Source organism: Desmodus rotundus, chromosome 6, assembly GCF_022682495.2.
Source record: "Desmodus rotundus isolate HL8 chromosome 6, HLdesRot8A.1, whole genome shotgun sequence".
Lineage (NCBI taxonomy): Eukaryota > Metazoa > Chordata > Mammalia > Chiroptera > Phyllostomidae > Desmodus > Desmodus rotundus.
Window position 1 is genome coordinate 103,405,855 of NC_071392.1, and position 19,387 is coordinate 103,425,241.

Here is a 19,387-nt window from a genome sequence, read left to right on the forward strand (position 1 = left end):
GAGAGGGCACACCCAAAGGCAGGAGCTCGGCCACATGAGATGACGAACAGCACAGGATCACGAGTGAGGAATAGAGAAAAAGAATGAAAGGTACCAGCAAATGAGACAAGGAAGGCTTCTTGAAGAAGATTTAGCAGGGAGTTCAGTTCTGGAAAATCCACGTGTCAGTTTCGGACACGTTGCCCTCGAGAGGCCTGCTGGAAATCCAAATGAATAGGCTGAGAAGACAGGTGGGTATACAGGTCTGAACACAGTAAAGAGTTTTCTCTCTCTACTAAACACAATATGCAAAGATCCAACATATGTATAGAATACAAATGTTCCAAAGAAGAAAACCGAACCAATGGAACAACAAAATCAAAAAGAAATCAAACAAACAAAAAACACTACCAGTCAAGCAAACCTTCCTCATGTCGGCAGGGGAGGGTGAGCAGAGGACTTGGAACCACATACTGAAAGGACTTGACTACATACCTGCCCGAGGAAAAATGAATCAGAATGGCCAACACCAGTACATAAAGGGACTACGAAAAACACTCCTCTGAACATTCAGGCAAAGACAGAAAGTCTAAGTCACTGGTTAAGAAAACCGGATTGTAACAGCAATACTCTACACCAGAAGACAATGGAATGACACACACAGTAGAAAAAAGTTTTACGATCAGCCAAACCAGCTTTCAAATGTTAAAGCTACAGACAAACTTTTAAACACAGTGGAGCTAAAGAATATTGTTCCCATTAGCTCTTCCTGAGAAATCTATTAAAGAATGAATTTCAGACAACCAAAATAACTAGAAAGTCCACATCATTAAAACAGTGAAAAATAAATATATAGCTAAAAACTGAAAACTGCTAAGGGCATGTTATAATATATAATGGCTATGTGCTTGACAATGTACATACAACATATCTATCAAAAATGAAGGGAAAGGAGATAAAAATTAGAATAAACATGCTGATTGTCTTATGGATATTAATTGAAAGTAAAACAGTAGTTTAAATCGATGTGGGGAAGAGATATAAGGGGTTACTAGGTAATTTCAGTAGCACTCAAAGCAAGAAACCAACAGACAATAATCAAAAACAGGAAGGATAAGAGATACTAAGGATATTACACTGAAGTTTTAATATAAAGGCAATAGCTAAAACAAAAGTGTAAACCTCTCGTTTTTTTTTAAACCGAAAACAGACAAGACAGAATATTACATAAAAGGCAAAGGGCCCTGGCTGCTATGGCTCAGTGAACTGAGTGCCGGCCTGCAAACTGAAAGGTCACTGGTTCAATTCCCAGTCAAGGCACATGTCTGGGTCACAGGCCAGGTCCAACTGGGGGTGTGCGAGAGGCAATGGGTATGTCAGGCACACTGATGTCTCTCTCCCTCTCTTTTCTCCCTCCCTTCCCTCTCTCTAAAAATAAATGAATAAAATCTTATAAAGGCATATTAATAAAATGACAATCTGCTAAAAAAGTTAGATCTGTATTTATTGATAGGACCATTTTCAAAATACAGTGTTAAATGTAACCAGATGCAATGTTTTTAATATACTATAATTTGTAAATATAAAAAGGAGATATATGGAATATAAAGATATAAAGACATATAAATATTCAGGAACTACTATGAGGGACACATGGACAAAACCAGGGGGGAGGATAGTAGCAAGGGGAGGAGGTGGGTTTGGCTGAGGTGGGGTGGGAGTGGGGGCGGGGAATGCAGACAACTGTAATTGAACAACAGTAAAATGATTATTTTTAAAAAGACATAAATATATTTGTCAATACACACACACACAGGGTAACAGTGATTGCCTCTGAGGAATGAACTAGGGAACAGAAGAAAGAGGGAGGGAAACCACTTCGCAGCCTTTTGTAGAGTTTGAACTGTTAGCCATGGACACCTATTGGTACTGCTTTTAAATAAGAAAGAAAAATGTTTAAAAAAAAAAAAAACAAAAAAACAGGGAAAGAACCTCTGATGTGATCCAACTCAGATGTCTCCACGGGTTAAATAACATGCCCAAGATTATCCAACAAAGTCCAAAACGCAGTTCTCTTGCTTTCCAAGCCTTTACTATTTTGCTTTCAACTTGCCTGTAGACAAGTAACCCACCTTGTCACCCAATGTTGAGGTCTGAGGGTCTGACTCAGGAATGTAGTCTGAAACACATGGTGGACTATTGTTTTTTGTTATGCATCCCTAATTAAAAGAGGTCCTATTTCAAAATAGAGAAAAACACTAGTAGCATAGTTAATGCTTGCTTCCAACCTTCCAAAGTCCATCATGAGCTTTCAAGAGCCACAGAAAGTAACCTTGGCAATGGTTCAAAAAATGCAACCGATTGTAAATGTGGCAAGAGTGGCACTCAAGGCATTTAAGAAGGGGGACAGGGGGCTCCCCCTTCATTTTCAGCCTAAGGTCTTTCTTCTAAAAGTGAGTACTTTCCCCCCATCTTCTTGATACCGCATGATTGTTTCTACTTTTTTCTATGGCAGGAAGATCCCCTGCTCTCGTGCACAGAGAAAAAACTTAATGTACTACAGTTCTGCAAGAGTTTGCAGTTCCATTTGTAACAAACACTAATATGATTTGAGAGTAAGTAAATAATCTCACTAACTGAAACTATCTCCCCGGAATTCATTTAAATCCTTTCCTGGATTACTTCAGCCTCAAGCAATCTCTCCTTCCTCTAAACTCCAAAAGCAATTATTTGTACAATTTATTTCGTAATTAATCCTGCGTTGCCTTGTTAAACCTCTTTCATTATTCTCTGAAATGTTATTTAAATCTTCTCTAGTTATCTTTCATGTTTATTTCTCTCATCTCCCTAAATAGACAGTAAATTCCTTCAGAGAGAGATAAGGCCTTATATTGTTTTGTATCCACACAAAAACACTGGGTAGCTAGTACACAATAAATAGAGAGATTTTGTTGATTTTTAAAAAAGACAAAAACAGCTACATTAAGAAAATGTTTAAAGCCATGCCAGCTAAGAATCTTCAAGCCAGAGTGGACAGGCCAATGTACTATTTTGCTCCCTGTCCCCTGAAGCAGTATGAGATGGGGAAAAAAGCATGGTCTCTGAAGTCTAAGAGACCTCAATTTGGATCCTCAATCTTGAGAGCCTATGAACTTAACCCAAAACTTTAATTTTCTTCATCTCTAAAATAAGGGTAGTAATACCTGTAGAAGACTTAATGATCATTAAATGACAGAATTAGGTAAAACTGCTGGTATTTCTTAAAAGTTCTTAGATTTTTTTTTCATGTTTTTATATCTTTGAAATCACAATGTATCACATTATTGATGATATCCCATAGTTTCATTGGCAGTTTTACATTTCTTTCCTAGTGGTACATAGAACAATGCATTGCATAACTGACAGCATCTTAGGCTTCATTAAATTTGGTAACAGCATCCTCAATAAATACCAGCTTCATCTCCTCCTTCCTCCCTCACACCTATTCATATACATCATATGGGTTGGAAAACATTCAACAAAAAAATGGAAATACTACCAAATCCATTCAAAGTATTTAGCACTTCGGCCTATAGTATATGCTCAATAAATAGGGATTGTTACTACTGCTACTCTATAATCATTCAACAAGTACTTGAGTACTCACCATGCACCTGCCACTATTCTGGGTACTAAGGATATTGCAGTAAACAGAGTTTATGTACTATTGACATATATACTTTCCATGGCACAAAAAAGGAAGTGTCAAAAATCAAAACTGAGTCAACAAATCATCCCAAGGATTGCAAAGCTGAGCCACCCACAAAAGATACTAAAAACACAACATTACCTAGGCAACATCATCTATATTTTCTTTAGAGAACATCTTACCAAATACAAAGTGAAGTACTGGAAACAAAGTAGGGCATCCAAGCTTTTTTTGCTCTAAGTGAAGGTTTGGAGAAAAGTACAATAGAACAGCCAAACCAGATGCTGAAGGTTTTTTAAAAAGAAAAGAAAAAGGGGGAATATATCATCATCTCTAGATTCTCAAAATAAAACACTGATGCATTTAAAAGAGGGGATTAATAATTTTAGTTTATGAAACAACTTAAGAGACAACACAAATTATATTTTTAAAAATCATATGAAATGTGTCAGCGAATCATTTTTCCAAGCAAATTATTATGTTTTTAAAAATCATCTAACAATGTGTGTCAACAAGTCATTTTTCCAAAGCTTGCAGTTAAAGATTTGTGGCTTATTGTAGGTGAAGATTTGAACATCAGCCTCTCTTGGACAGAATGTTTAAAGCTTAAGTTCACCATTACTCTCCAACCAAAATAAATTACATATTTTCTTTGGTTCTAATGACGTGCCTAAAAATCACATCATGAATTACTACAGTATTCCCAGACCCAAAAACTTGTAGCAAATCAACTAAAGGTCATCTAAATAGGACATTTTAATCTCCTTGGGGTTTTTTTGTTTGCTTCTTTTAAAGATTTTATTTATTTTTAGAGAGAGGGGAAGGGAAGGAGAAAAGATAGGAAAAGAAACATCAATGTGTGGTTGCCCTTCACAAGCCCCCTACTGGGGACCTAGCCCACAACCCAGACATGTGCCCTGACTGGGAATCAAACCCACAACTCTTTGGTTTGCAGGCCGGCACTCAATCCACTGAGCCACACCAGCCAGGGCTTATCTCCTTGGTTTTTATATGTAACGTTTGTTGAACTAGATTATCATTAAAATATGAATTATATTCTACCATCTTTCTAAAGAAAAATATTCCATTACCAAGTAGAAATGATGATCACAGACAAAACTAAGTTGATGGCCACAACTCACATAAGTGAAAGGACTGCTTTTTACCAACTTTCCTATCCTCCTTTGTCTGGAAGATTTAATCCCTTCCAAACAGGGGAAATTTAAGAGAACTCAATTGTAGATAGCACATCCCCTAATTCGGACAGTATCTAGTAAGTGACGACCATTTGAAGAACTTATTCTTTGCTTACAATAGTAGAACAGAGTTTCTATGTGAAAATTCCTTGAAGATCGTGTGTGTGTTCTGGAATCCAGAATGTATTACAGAAATTATTTTAAAGGTAGAAAGGTTAACAGGTAAAAGTAAAACAAAGATGGAAGATGAGGAAAGCAGGCCCTGGCCAGTAACTCAGTTGGTTAGAACTTCGCTCCTATACGCCAAGGTTGTGGGCTTGATCCCAGGCAGGGCACATACAAGAAACCACCAATGAACACATAAGTAAGTAGAACAACAAAGTGATGTCTACCTGTCTGTCTCTCTCTCAAATAAATAGGAAAGCAAGTGCTCCTATACAAGATAGTAAAAGTGTAAGTTGCACAGGAGATTTAAAAAAATACTGATGTTAAATAAGGCTACAAGGAAATATAATGCAAATAAAGGAAAGGGGCTGGGGGGGGGGGGGGGGCGACAGCACACTTCCCATCAGCAAGTAGAAACAGCTAGGAATAAGGTCTGAGAAACTATTTTAACAAATAAGAACCCAGGCCTGGCTGGTGTGGCTCAGTTGGTTGGAGCATTGTCCCGTACACAGAAAGGCTGCGGGTTCAATTCCCATTCACGGCACATACCTAGGTTGCAGGTTTGATTCCTGGTCGTGGATGTACAAGAGGCAACCAATGTTTCTCTCCTTACATCAATGTTTCTCTCTCTCTCTCTCTCCCTCTCCCTCTCTCAAAGCAATGAAAAAATGTCCTCAGATGAAGTTAAAAAAATTTTTTTAATAAATAAGAACCCAAAACACAAAAGTGTAACACAATTGTATAAAGAGGCAAAGAACCTCTACAACCTTTAGAATGCTAAAGGTATTATTGATTTTCTGCACTAAATCATAATACAATGTTATGCTCATAAAGGAGACATACCTGGACATGTTCCACTGTCTGCACAATAACAGAAGTTCCTTTCTGGGCAGGGACCTTTTCTCACTCATCTTTCTTTTTTAAATTTTTTTTAATATATTTTATTGATTATGCTATTATAGTTGTCCCATTTCCCCACCTTCACTCCACTCCATCCTGCACCCCCCTCCCTCCTACATTATTCCCCCCCTGTAGTTCATGTCCATGGGTCACACATATAAGTTCTTTGGCTTCTACATTTCCTACACTATTCTTGCCCTCCCCCTGTCTATTTTCTACCTACCATTTATGCTACTTATTCTCTGTACCTTCCCCCCTCTCTTCCCCTCCCACTCCCCTGTTGATAACCCTCCATGTGATCTCCATTTCTGTGATTCTGTTCCTGGTCTAGTTGTTTGCTTAGTTTGCTTTTGTTTTTGTTTTAGGTGTGGTTGTTAATAACTGAGTTTGCTGTCATCTTTACTGTTCATATTTTTTATCTTCTTTTTCTTAGACAAATCCCTTTAACATTTCATATAATAAGGGCTTGGTGATGATGAACTCCTTTAACTTGACCTTATCTGAGAAGCACTTTATCTGCCCTTCCGTTCTAAATGAAAGCTTTGCTGGATAGAGCAATCTTGATGTATGTCCTTGCCTTTCATGACTTGGAATACTTCTTGCCAGCCCATTCTTGCCTATAAGGTCTCTTTTGAGAAATCAGCTGACAGTCTTATGGGAACTCCTTTGTAGGTAACTGTCTCCTTTTCTCTTGCTGCTTCTAAGATTCTCTCCTTATCTTTAATCTTGGCTAATGTAATTATGATGTGCCTTGGTGTGTTCCTCCTTGGGTCCAACTTCTTTGGGACCTCCTGAGCTTCCTGGACTTCCTGGAAGTCTATTTCCTTTCCCAGATTAGGGAAGTTCTCCTTCATTATTTGTTCAAATAAGTTTTCAATGTTTTGTTCTTCCTCTTCTCCTTCTGGCACCCCTATAATTCGGATGTTGGAACATTTAAAGATGTCCTGGAGGTTCCTAAGCCTCTCCTCATTTTTCTGAATTCTTCTTTCTTCATTCTTTGCTGGTTAGATGTTCTTCCTTCTGGTCCACACCACTGATTTGAGTTCCAGTTTCCTTCTCATCACTATTGGTTCCCTGTACATTTTCCTTTGTTTCTCTTAGCATAGCCTTCATTTTTTATCTAATTTGTGACCAAATTCAGCCAATTCTGTGAGCTTCCTGATTACCAGTGTTTTGAACTGTGCATCTGATAGGTTGGCTATCTCTTCGTGGCTTAGTTTTATTTTTCTGGAGCTTTGATCTGTTCTTTCATTTGGGCCATTTTTTTTTGTCTTGGCATGCCTGTTACATAAAGGGGTGGAGCCTTCGGTGTTCACCGGGGCGGGGTAACGCTGGTTGCTGTGCTGTGACGCTGTACATGGGGAAGGATCCGAGAAGGAGCAATGGTGCTTGCCCCACTCTCTGACAGATTTCAGTTACCCCCTCCGCTACCCACAATCAAATTGGGACCCTCTGGTGCTGATTCCTGGGTGGGTGGGTTTGTGTACACTCTAGGCCCCTGTGGGTCTCTCCAACGAACTCTCCTGTGAGGTTGGGAGTTTCTCCTGCTGCCGCCTCAACCCCCATGGGTGTTTTCAATCAGTGGTTTGAGGCTTTATTTCCTGGTACTGAAACCCGGAGATGTGGGCTCTGTCACCTGGTCCACCAGCTGCTGCCTCACCTTGAGTCCTCTACACCCAGCCGCCTGTCTCTGCCCCTCCTACTGGTCTGGATGAATGTTTCCTCTTTATCTCCTTCGCTGTCGGACTTCCATACAGTTCAATTTTCTGTCAGTTCTGGTTGGTTTTTGTTTTTAAATTGTTGTTGTCCTTCCTTTGGTTGTGAGAGGAGGCACAGTGCATCTACCTACGCCTCCATCTTGGCCAGAAGTCCTCTCACTCATCTTTCTATCTCCTAGAATGCTTTCCATGTTTCAGGGAAGCAATAGTCTTTTTTTTTTTTTTTAAGTCTTCTTAATGCTGCAGAATTCAAGATAATACATAATATTTTATGGAAAGAAGAAGTATTTCATGGCTTTTTAGACCCAAAATAACTGAGGAAAGTATCCAAAACAATTCATCCTCAAAAGATGCCAGTAAGCCAAAGTAAAGCTAGAACAGGCATTTACTTTAAGGTTTCCTCATATCTTATTCTCAAGCCAGAGGAGTATACAATTAAACACTTACTGAATGCCCAAAATGTACTCAGAAAGTTATTAGTTCTTGAGCAGGTAAGTAAATCCAGCATGATCAGTAAAAGGATGCTCGCTACCTAGTTGAAAAGACTAATACTAGTGAAACAATTCGTTATATAGCATCTTGTGGTGGGTACCAAGTGTCAAGCTAGGCAAAACAGACTAGAAGTTTGGTGAAAGAAATAATCACAAGTTCAAAAGAACAAGGAAAACACATCATAAGAGAGAGAGGCAGAATTAAATCTTGGATGGACAGTTTAACAGGAATGAAAAATGAAATCAAAGGTTTCTGGTTACTCAAGCCAAAAACTTTTGAGTCACCCTTGATGTTTCCCTCCTCTCTTGGTCCACCCCACACAACACAACCCCACTGAATCCATCACAAAATTCTCTTGGCTCTACTCTCAAAATACAGGGTCCGGCAGAAGTAAGGTTTGCTTGAGTGTGGTTGGTAGGGTATGTGAATGTCACAAGAGATGGACAGCAATTTGAACATTTCACCTAAAATGTCACATGGTGTGCTTGAGTGTGATATTCTTATGTTACAGAATTACATGCTTACGACTTTGTAATGAAAGATTTTGTAATAAAAAAGGGGTGTTATTTGTGCTGGACCCTGTATTCACAGAATTATGACCACTTCTTATCACCTCTGCTGCTACCACAGCCTAAGCCAACATTATTATCTCATACCTGGATTACTGTAATAGCCTCCTAATAGGCCTCCCTGCTTGGACAGGCTACTTTTCACAAAGCAGCTGGAGGCATCTCTTTAGAGCCTAAGTCAGTTTCTTTGCTGCCTGCCAAACCCTACAGTGCGTGTGCATGTGTGCACATGCACGCCCACACATGCATAAAAGCCCAAAGGAAAGCAAGTGGGAACATATATACACACAAAATCTTCAATCATGGACGATGAGGTTACTAGTAATCTATTTGTTCTTTATTTTCTTTGTACTTTTCTGTATTTTCCAAATGAACCTAAATTAATTACTTTTATAATAAAATGAAATGCTTTCATTGGAGGGGAGGAAATCAATAATCCTAAGATCTTTCTGGAATAACCGGAAGTTGAAAACCTACAGTGGCTCCCCACCTTGCTCAAAGTAAAAGCTAAAGACATTACAACTCCCTACAAGGCTCCACTGTTAACTCGCAGGTTTCTTCTTTTGCTGCTTAGCCCTTTCACTGCACTCCGGCACACCGGCCACCTTGCCGGTCTTTACACACTCTAAGAATGCTCCCACCAAAGGGCCTTTGCACTGGCTGCTCTCTCTACACAGAACGTTCCCAACTCTCCAATGTTCACTAGGCTTACTTCCTGGACTCTTTGCTCAAATGTTATTTTCTCAGAGGTTACCATGACTACTCATTTAAAATGTAAACTCCACAATACAGGCATACACACACCAGTTTCCAGTCCCCTTATGCAGTTTTTTATTCCATAGCCATTCTAGTCACTGTTATATCCCCTGATACATGGCTAGGACTCAATAAATCTCTGTGGAACAAATGAAAACATGGAGACAAAAATGAAAATTGGAGGATTTAAGGTGCAAGGATGTATGTGTTTGAGGGATCAAAGACTAAAAGAAAATCAATCTGCCAGGAGCAGAGAACACTTGGAGCAAAGAAACCTTCTGAAGGTAAAGAAGAGACTTGGTTAAGATTGAGCAGCTAGAAACAGAGACTTGAAGGACAGAAAGTTGGGGGGGTGGGGGGCGGCTATAACCCAGAGGAAATTTATGCTGAGAGGAAAGGGATAAAATAGTTGAAGATAGAATGAGGGCTGAAAAGAGGAAGTGCATGAAGAGGACAGGAGAAGAGTTATAGATACAGGAAAGGTCAAGAGGAAGGATGAGGCTGCACAAGGAAAGAGTGGATTGCAGGGAAGGGGTGGAGGCCATTGTTACGTCACAATGCCATTCTCGTTCAGATCTAAGACTTAACAGTACTGGAAAAGGTATACTTATGCATTAATATGCCTTTATTTCCAAAATGTGATTTATGAGTGTTAAAACATACAAAGATATGTATGCACATCTTTTGCATCACTATAAACACTCAAATTCTTCACTGCAGAAATGCATGAGTTTAAAAGGTTAATTCATAAAACATGAATTTCTCAATTTCATTCCTTAACATCACTGTTAGGCATTTGCTGTGAAAGAGATGAAACATGGCAGAAGTGGTGGTTACAGTGTATTTATAATCTACTAACCCTTTGAAAAACTAACAGGAACCTAAAAGACGTTAAAATGTTTCTTTTTTTTTTTAAGGGAGGGAGAAAGAGAGGGGGAGAAACATCATGTATGAGAGATACATTGATCAGTTGCCTCTCCAGACCGCAAGTGGGGACCCAGCCCACAACCCAGGCAGGTGTCCTGCCTGGGAATCGAACCGGCAATGCTTCGGTTCACAGGCTGATACTCAATCCACTGACCCACACCAGCCAGGGCTAAAATGTTTCTTAAATCACATCAAACAAATAGTGAAAATCTTATGCAAATCTTCTTAAAACTTTGTTTTAATTTTCTGAGCATTCAAGATAGTATAAAATCCTATAAGATAAAAATGTATACAGCACCATCACTAAAAGAATGATCTGATATGTCTATATCCTCAAATGCGTAACTCTACTGAAATTAAAAAACCAAAATTCACTTGAAACAGAAATTTTGGAATCAGAAGACTCTTAAATAATTTTGTAAGTTCAGTGTTATGGCCACACTTCAGGCAGAGATAAAACAAACATATAATGCTTTAAATGTGTGAATTTATGAACTGCTCACTAAAAGCTAGCCAGATGCCATTCTGTCACTGATAGAGTGCAACTGTGGTTGCACTGAATCCAGCAGTACAAGCGGGCCTGCATGTTATTATGGGAAATAGTGGAAAATTTCACAGGCTGACATCCAGAACGTCTGCGGTTCTTTTTCATATTTCTTTCTTCCTGCAAAGCAGTTATTAGACCAGTAGTCGGGCTTTTTTAAGCTGGAAATTTCCACTGCTTTTTTTTTTTTTTTTTAAACAAGCCTTCTTAAATGTAAATTGTAAAATGTTCCAAAATTCCAGCATGAAAGAAGAAGTCAGACAGAACAGAATCAAAATATGTATCTTCAAATTAGGTGAGAAGACTGGTAAATAAATTGAGGTATCACTTCTTTCGAGCAGGGGGAAAAAAGTATCCAGGGAGATACTCAGGTGATTTAAGGTTACAATAATTTAATATAAATACTAAATGTGACTAGTATCACACATGTCAAAACAGCACAAATGTGGAGGCATTAAAAAGCTAATACAACTCAGCAGAACAGTTAAGCATAGAGAACCGTGAAAAGGGAAGATGGTAAAATATAACTTGGTAAAAAAAGAAATGTATTCTATACTCATAGAAGTAAACCATAAAGATTGGGGTTTTTAGTGAGGGTTAAAGAGAGAACAATGACGAAACCTCACAAGAAAGGATCAGAGCTCTTAGGAAGATCTTCCACATCTTTTCATTAGGATTGTATCAGCCCCATATAATTGATGTTTTCAATCTTAATTTGTAATAATAAATGTGGAAATAGACAAAGACTTACTGATTCATTTTTTTTTATCCTCACCTGAGGACATATTTTCATTGCTTTTACAGAGGGAAAAGGGAGAGAAACATCGATGTGAGAAAGAAGCATAAACCACCGCCTCCCATTCGCAAGGGGGATCTTACATACCCTTATGGGGAACCAGAACTGAACCCGCAACCCAAGCACACACCCCAACTGAGAATCAAACCTGCAACCCTTCAGTCACAGGACACTCCAACCAACTAAGCCACACCAGCCAGGGCCTGATTCATTCTTACTAAAAAGAGAAAAAGATCAAAAGACTATTTGAAATGGAAAATGACTTTTAACAGTTTAATAAAGTAGGAAATAATTAACTATGTTTAAGAACTGATATGTTACACATAAACAATTTTAGTTTTTCTTTCCATTTATCCAAATTAAGGAATGGGGTCTATAATATGTGTTGGCACTTAACTGTTATTCAAGCTTTAAAACATTTGTTCCCCAAAATATACATATGAGCAAGAACTTGAAAATTAGTAGAGACATCTCTGACCAAAAAATAAAGATTATGTACCACCAAAGACTGGGAGAAAGTATTTGCAAAACATATTGCTAAATATGTATATATATATCTCCATACCACACACTTAAAAACAAATAAAACCTCTTACAACTCAATAACTAATGGAAGGGGGAAAGGAAGCTCTATGATACGAAGCAGATCAGCAGACCTATAACTAACAAGGTCGAACGCTTACCCCCTAAGATTGAAAACAAGACAGATTATCTGTCTCTCCAAATTAATCAATCGATTCAATGCAATCACAATTAAATAATCCCAACGCTGCACTGGAAGTACCAGCCATAACAACAAAGAAAATATAATAAAATAAAATTGTCTTATTCAAAAACAATATGGTCATCTACGTATACAATCCTATGCAAACTACATAAAAGCTACAAAAATAAATGAGTTTAGCAAGGTACAATGTAGCAGGTGAGTATACAATAATCAATTATTGTATACTCAATTATGCTTCTATATATTAAGTATATATAATTATGTTTCTATATATTAAATTATTGGAAATAGAAATTTAAAAATACTATTTACAATCACTTTTAAAAATAGGGAACTACTGTTTGGACAAAAGCTTTATAGGAGCTGTACACTGGTAACAACAAAACACTGCCAAGAGAAATTAAAGAAAACCTAAATAAATGGAGAGAGATATATTACGTTCATGGAACAGAAGAGTATTTTTAAGAAATCAATTCTCCCCAAATTGATCAACCAATTCAGTGCAGTCACAATCAAAATTACAACAGGAATTTTACAGAAATAAACAAGATGAATTATATGGACATACAAAGGACCTGGAATAGCCAAAACAATTTCAAAAAAAGAACAAAGTTGGAGGACTGATCCTACCTGATTTCGGGAGTAGGGGAAGGTGGGGAAACAGAGGCAAGGGGAAAAGAAAAGGAGGAAGAAGGAGAAGAAGAAAGAACGAGATGGAAGAGGGGAGAGGGGGAGGAAGAGGAGAAGGAGGAAGAAGTCGGGGAGGGAGGAACTCCAAAATTAGACCTTCATATATTTGGTTGATTTTCAACAAAGGTGCCAAGTCAATTCAATGGAAAATGTGCAATCTTTTCAACAAATGATGCTAGAAATATTGCCATATACCTAAATATGAACCTCAACCCTTAGCCCATCCCATATACAAAATTAACTGAAATAAGCCATAAACCTAAATTTAAGAACTAAAACCATGAAACTTCTTTAAGAAACGAGAGAAAATCTTAGTAACTTTGGGTCTGGCGAAGACTTCTTTTTGTTCTTTCATTTTCTTAAGTAGTTTTATTTGGTTTTTAGAACAATATATACAATCACTAGAACCTCAGTTCTCTTAAACAGTTTTAAAATATGCAAAAGTATGCAAGTGCAAAGAACATTACTTTTTTTTTTTTAATCTTAGAGAAAGGCAAAGGGAGAGAAAAAAGAGAAGGAGAGAAACATCGATCAGTTGGGCCTCTCATATATGTTCCATCCAGGGACCAAGTCTGCAACCCAGGCATGCACCCTGACCAGGAATTGAACCCACAACCTTTAGGTTTACAGGACGATGCTCCAACCAACTGAGCCACACCAGCCAGGGCAAGGAAGACTTCTTAAATGCAACACAAAAAGCATGAATTGTAACAGAAACTACAAAAATAAAGTGAACTCTAACAATAAAAACTTTTGCTCATTCAAAACACTATTATGAAAATGAAAAGACAGGCCACAGGCTCAGTAAATATTTCTAAAACATATATTCAGAAAGGTTTTATGTCTAGCATACATGAAGAACACTTACATCTAAATAAGATAAACAAGCCAACTTAAAAAGGAGTTAAAGATATGAACAGACACCTCACCAAAAAAGATACACCGATGGCACATAAGTACATGCAATCATGCTCAACATCGCTGGTCAATAGGTAAAATCAAATGAAGCCACAATGAGATACCACCATACGCCCACTGGAATGGCTAACATTAAGAAGCCTGGCTGTATCAAGTGTGGTAAAGAGCCAGGATTGTCACACATTGCTGGGAGAAACATAAAATGGTACAACCACTTTGAGAAACAGGTGTCAGTTTCTTAAAGTTTTAAATATTGAACATACACTACGCATATAACCCATCAAGTCCATCCCCAGGTATTTACTCAAAAGAAATAAAGTGTATGTCCACACAAAGCCTCGTACACAAACATCACAGAAACTCTATCTTTGATAACCAAAAACAGGACCCAACCTGAATGTTCATCAATAGGTGAATGGATAAACTGTGATATATCCATACATTGCAATCAATATTCCTTAAAAGCAATAAAAAGACTGTTGCCATATGCAACATGGATGAATCTCAAAATAACTACACTAAGTGAAAAAACAGCCAGCCCCAATATTGTTAATTCCACTTATATACAATTCTCAAAAATACAAACTAATCTTTATTGACACGAGGCAGATCAGTAACTACCTGTACAGGAGGGTGGGATGGATTACAAAAGGATATAAAGAACTTTCGGAGGTAATGTTCCCATTATTGTAACTGTGGTGATAGATTCACAGGTAGACACATGTCAAAACAAACCATACAGTTTAACTATATACAATTAATCAAGCGTCAATTATACCTAGAAAAGGTTGGGGGGAAAGGAAGAAAGCAAACTATAGTGACAGAAAGTAGATCAGTGGTTGGCTGAATACAAAACTCAGAAGGAGACTGCATGCAGCCCTCTCTGACTGGTGGGACTCAGTGGGTTGGGCATCATACAGCAAACTGGAAAGGTCACTGGTTCGATTCCCAAGCCCAGTCAGGGCACATGCCTGGGTTATGGGCCAGGTCCTCAGTTGAGGGTGTTCGAGAGGCAACCGACTGATGTTTCTGTCCCTCTCTGTCTCTCTCCCTTCCCCTGTCTAAAAAATAAGTAAAATCATTTTTTTTTAATTTGATACCACAATATGTTACTCAGAGATGAGGGTACAGGCAACTGCCACACACGGCTACTGGATTTGTAAATTAATATAATTTCTACAAGAAGCAAGCTGCATTATCTACAGAATTTTTTAATTCATACTCTTTAACCTAGCATTCCACTTCTAGAAATTTCTATATGCTTTTTAACAAAACTTTTTAAACAAAAAATATGTATAAGGATATTCACTTACGGCTTTGTTTGTAATATGAAACTGGATAAATTATAATATACCCATACAATTGAGTACTGAGTATTAGAAAGAACGTAGTACTTCTCCAAGTTTATTTAAAAAGTACATAAAGTCCAGAGTAGGGCTCCTGAGTCCAGTCAGATAGGTGTGTTCATTATGAAAGTTTATCAGACTATAGCTGTGCACTTTCCTGAGTGTATGTTACACATCGATATAAGTTTACCCAAAAATGTGGTGGAAATTCATTAACCTTAAAAACTGTTAAGTACATGCATTTATACACCTAGACTTAAAGTAACGATGATTGCCTGTAGGCAGGGGCTCAGAAGGTGGCTGAGACACAACTGAGGGCGGTGTCTTACTTCTCTTTGGTACCTTTTGAATCTGGCCCATGTGTACCTGTTACTTATTTCAAAATATATTTTTGAACTGAGACCATTTCATTTCCGTACAAGTCGGGATTTTCTTAATATTACAGAAATAACCTGGAAGCGGAGATAGATTAGGTCCATAATAGTTCTTCATAGCCCACTTTCAAATTTTACATTCATGAGCCTCATTTTGCTGCCTTTATAATGAGTAAACAGTTTAAATTTCACCTTAAAAAGCAAATTGTAATAGAATCACCTTTTTGTGTTTTGAACAGGGTTTTGAATAAGACAACAACTGGGGGGAAAAGTGGTGGGTTCCACAACAAAAAACTCAGACTATTAAATGAGATGATGTATATTAAGCACACAACATTGTCCAGGCACTTGACAAATGGTAGCTTTTTTCTTTTACATCAAAGAATATAAATCAGAACACAGAAAAGAGAATTTATTGGGGTAAGAGAATGGAGGGCAGAGGCAAGGGAGACTTAACAGCAACTTAAGTATCAGATTAATAGAATTAAAGGAGACAATGTTGGAAATGTGGATTAAAGTCAGATTATGAAAGGCTTGAGAACTATAGAGCCATTAATTTTTCTTTTTTTAAAAACATTGATGTGTGAGAGAAACACTGATCATCAATTGCCTCTCACATGCCCCCAACTGGGAATCTGGCCCACAAACCCAGGCATGCCCGGACTGGGAATTGAACCAGCAACCTTCTGGTGCACAGGCTGGTATTCAATCCACTGAGCCACACCAGCCAGGGAACCATTAAAATTTTTAAACATACATTTTCTCTGGTATAGAAATTTTACTTCCAAGATTTCTGTACTAAGATCTCCTCCTTCCAGCACACAGAACTACAGCCAGTTTGCTGCAGCATCATTCAGAACTGAAAGCAGCAATGAGAAACCAGTTAGTGAGTTTTATCATATTTATTCATACAGTGGAATATTATATAGACTTTTAAAAATACAAGGTATAGAAGGCTCTCCAAAGTTCTTTTGTTAAGTGAAAATAGTGGGAGCCCACTGTGATCCTATTTGTTAATTTAAAAGAAAAAGAAGGAGGGAGAGAGAATAAAAAAAAAGAGAGAGAGAGAGCGCTCGAGAAAGAAACTGAAGACAGAGACGATCAGATGTAAAGAACATCCTCTAACAGCCCTGGCTGCTGTGGCTCAGTGGATTGAGCACGGGCCTGCGAAGCAAAGGGTCAGCAGTTTGACTCCCAGTCAGGGTACACACCTGGGTTGCAAGTCAGGTCCCTTCTGGGGGGCACACGAGAGGCAACCACACACTGATGTTTCTCCCTCTCTTTCTCCTTTACCCTCTCTCTAAAAATTAATTAATTAATTTAAAAAATATATTCTCTAACAGTAACAGCCTTTGGGAAGGGTAGCTGTAAAGACCAAAGAGCTAGGGTGCCAGGAGCCTTCCTTTTTCACAGTGTGCCTTTTTGTACTGCTGTGACTCTACCATGTCTGTGCCTTCTTTTCAATTTAAACCCATTAAAAATTCTTTTTACTGTAAGTCCTACAGAATAAAAGATGTGGGAAAGAGAAGATGAGAGCAGCAATTAATTCCCTTTAGATCTATTCCATCTCCTCCATTAAATTTTCCTTAACAATCCCAGTTTAAAACGACCTTTTATGCCTCTGAACTTCCAAACCACTTATGTTGCTACAACTTTGTTTTTCAATTATACTTATTTCTCAACTAAATTATAAACTCCTAGAACACAAAGGAATTTTTATGCCCACAATGCTTAGCACAATTCCTTGAAGAATAGTGATAATGAATAAAAACATTTACACAACTTACAGAATTTACACAACTGTCCAGTCCTAAGACAATTGGGAAACATGAATGTACTCTAAGGCCCAGGCATGCTTTATCTGGGATGACTATGAGGGAGACACAGGTCCCAAGCGAATCCTTAGGGCTCTAATTTTATCTCAATTTCCAGGTAGAAAAATTAACTTGAGAGTTGAACTCCAGAAATTTTCATATCCAAACACCAAGTATTAGGATACCTAAAATGAATATAATTCAAAAAATATATGTAATATATAAATACATATAGGGTTTTTAAAGCTTATAAAAGAAATGGTCTCTACCTCAAAGAATAGACAATTTGCATCTGTCCTACCAATCAATAAATACTGACTCCTATGTAGAGAGATAATTACAATGCATACCAGGCAGCAAGAATTACGGTATATTTTCAGTTGTGGTCTGGGAAATTTACTTAAATGAAACAAGATCTGAGCTGGACCTTAACAACTAGACAAGATAACGAGGGAGAAGCAGCAGAAAAAATCAGCTTGACTGAAACAAGGCAACAAAAATGGAAAAGTCTGATTTAAAAAAACCTGTGAAAACAGCTGATATTAGATTAAGGAATCTGGGTTGTACTCTGAAGATTTTTAGGCAGAAATATGTGATCACATGATGCTTAGTAAGATTAAATTGGCAGAAGTATAGAGCATTTGGGAAAAACGTATCAATAGGATTCTGCAAAAACAAAACCATTTTATTCAGTACCATCACTCACTCAACATTAATTGAATATTTAAATAATCAAGTCTTGAAATGTCTTACCTCTGAGCTGTTGCTAATGATTTCTCACCAACAGGACTGTGCTCTCTCCACATTAAAATCTCACTTATTTTTCAAAGTCCTGCATCCTGATCGCCTGGTCACAGGTATTCCCTTTACTCCTCTGAACTTCTCCACGATCTTTAATTGGCAAAACAGATTGCCTTGGACTAAAGTGATGTAAGCACTTGTGCACACTTGAAGGTCAAAACCTTTTTAACTCTCACAGTGCTTTGCAGAGCAAAAGCTTCATAAACATTAAATATGTCTATGTATGGGGGAGTGGGCCAGCAGCCAAGCAGTAACAAATTAAAGAGGACTGAAGCTTAAGACCCACGGCTAAGAGAATGGTGGTATGAAAAGTCAGTTTAAAAAAAAAAAAGTCACATATGGGAGCTATTTTGTACCCTGGGAGAAAAAAAGAGGGGGACTGAAGGTTACTAGTGAAAGTTCACGATCTCAGATTTACCTAATTTGGAATCAATACACCTAAGGCTTCCACCATTCTAGATGTGGTTGTGCACTTCGAAAAGTGGCTTCCTGAATTCATTTTACTGATTCCTGAAATGATTTTTAAAACTTAATATAGTAATAAGTTCAAAACTTAATATAGTAATAAGTTCTGTCTTATAGGAAGAAGATACCACTGACCCTCCAATGTATGCAACATGCATGTGGAATTACTTTTCTCACTGGTGAAGTTAGGTTTTCCTAGATGCAGTCAAATACTTGCTCTGGCAGCAAGGGAGACAACCACGCTGGCTGAGATAAAAGTATGGTCAGAAAACACGACCACCAGGCAGGTAAAAAAGGAAAAAGATGAGAAAGATGAGCCTGGATAGGGCAGAGAGTGTGTAGAACTAAAGACACAATTTGGTGAAGAGAACATTGGGTAATACTTAAGACATTTTCAAATAAAGTTGCCAAATTTCAATCTGGAAACAAAATCAAGCTGGTATAGCTACTCTATAAAGTGACTTAAATTTAGAAATAATTTCACTGATGACAGCTTTACTGAGAGTAAAGAAAATATCACTT

The 19,387-nt window shown here is 37.8% G+C and overlaps 1 protein-coding gene across 13 annotated transcripts in view; it reads right to left on the bottom strand.

Moving 5' to 3' along the window:
* NCOA3 (nuclear receptor coactivator 3) overlaps positions 1-19,387 on the bottom strand; it is a 95,188-nt gene that overhangs the window by 69,784 nt on the left and 6,017 nt on the right. The gene's annotated exons all lie outside the window — the stretch shown is intronic.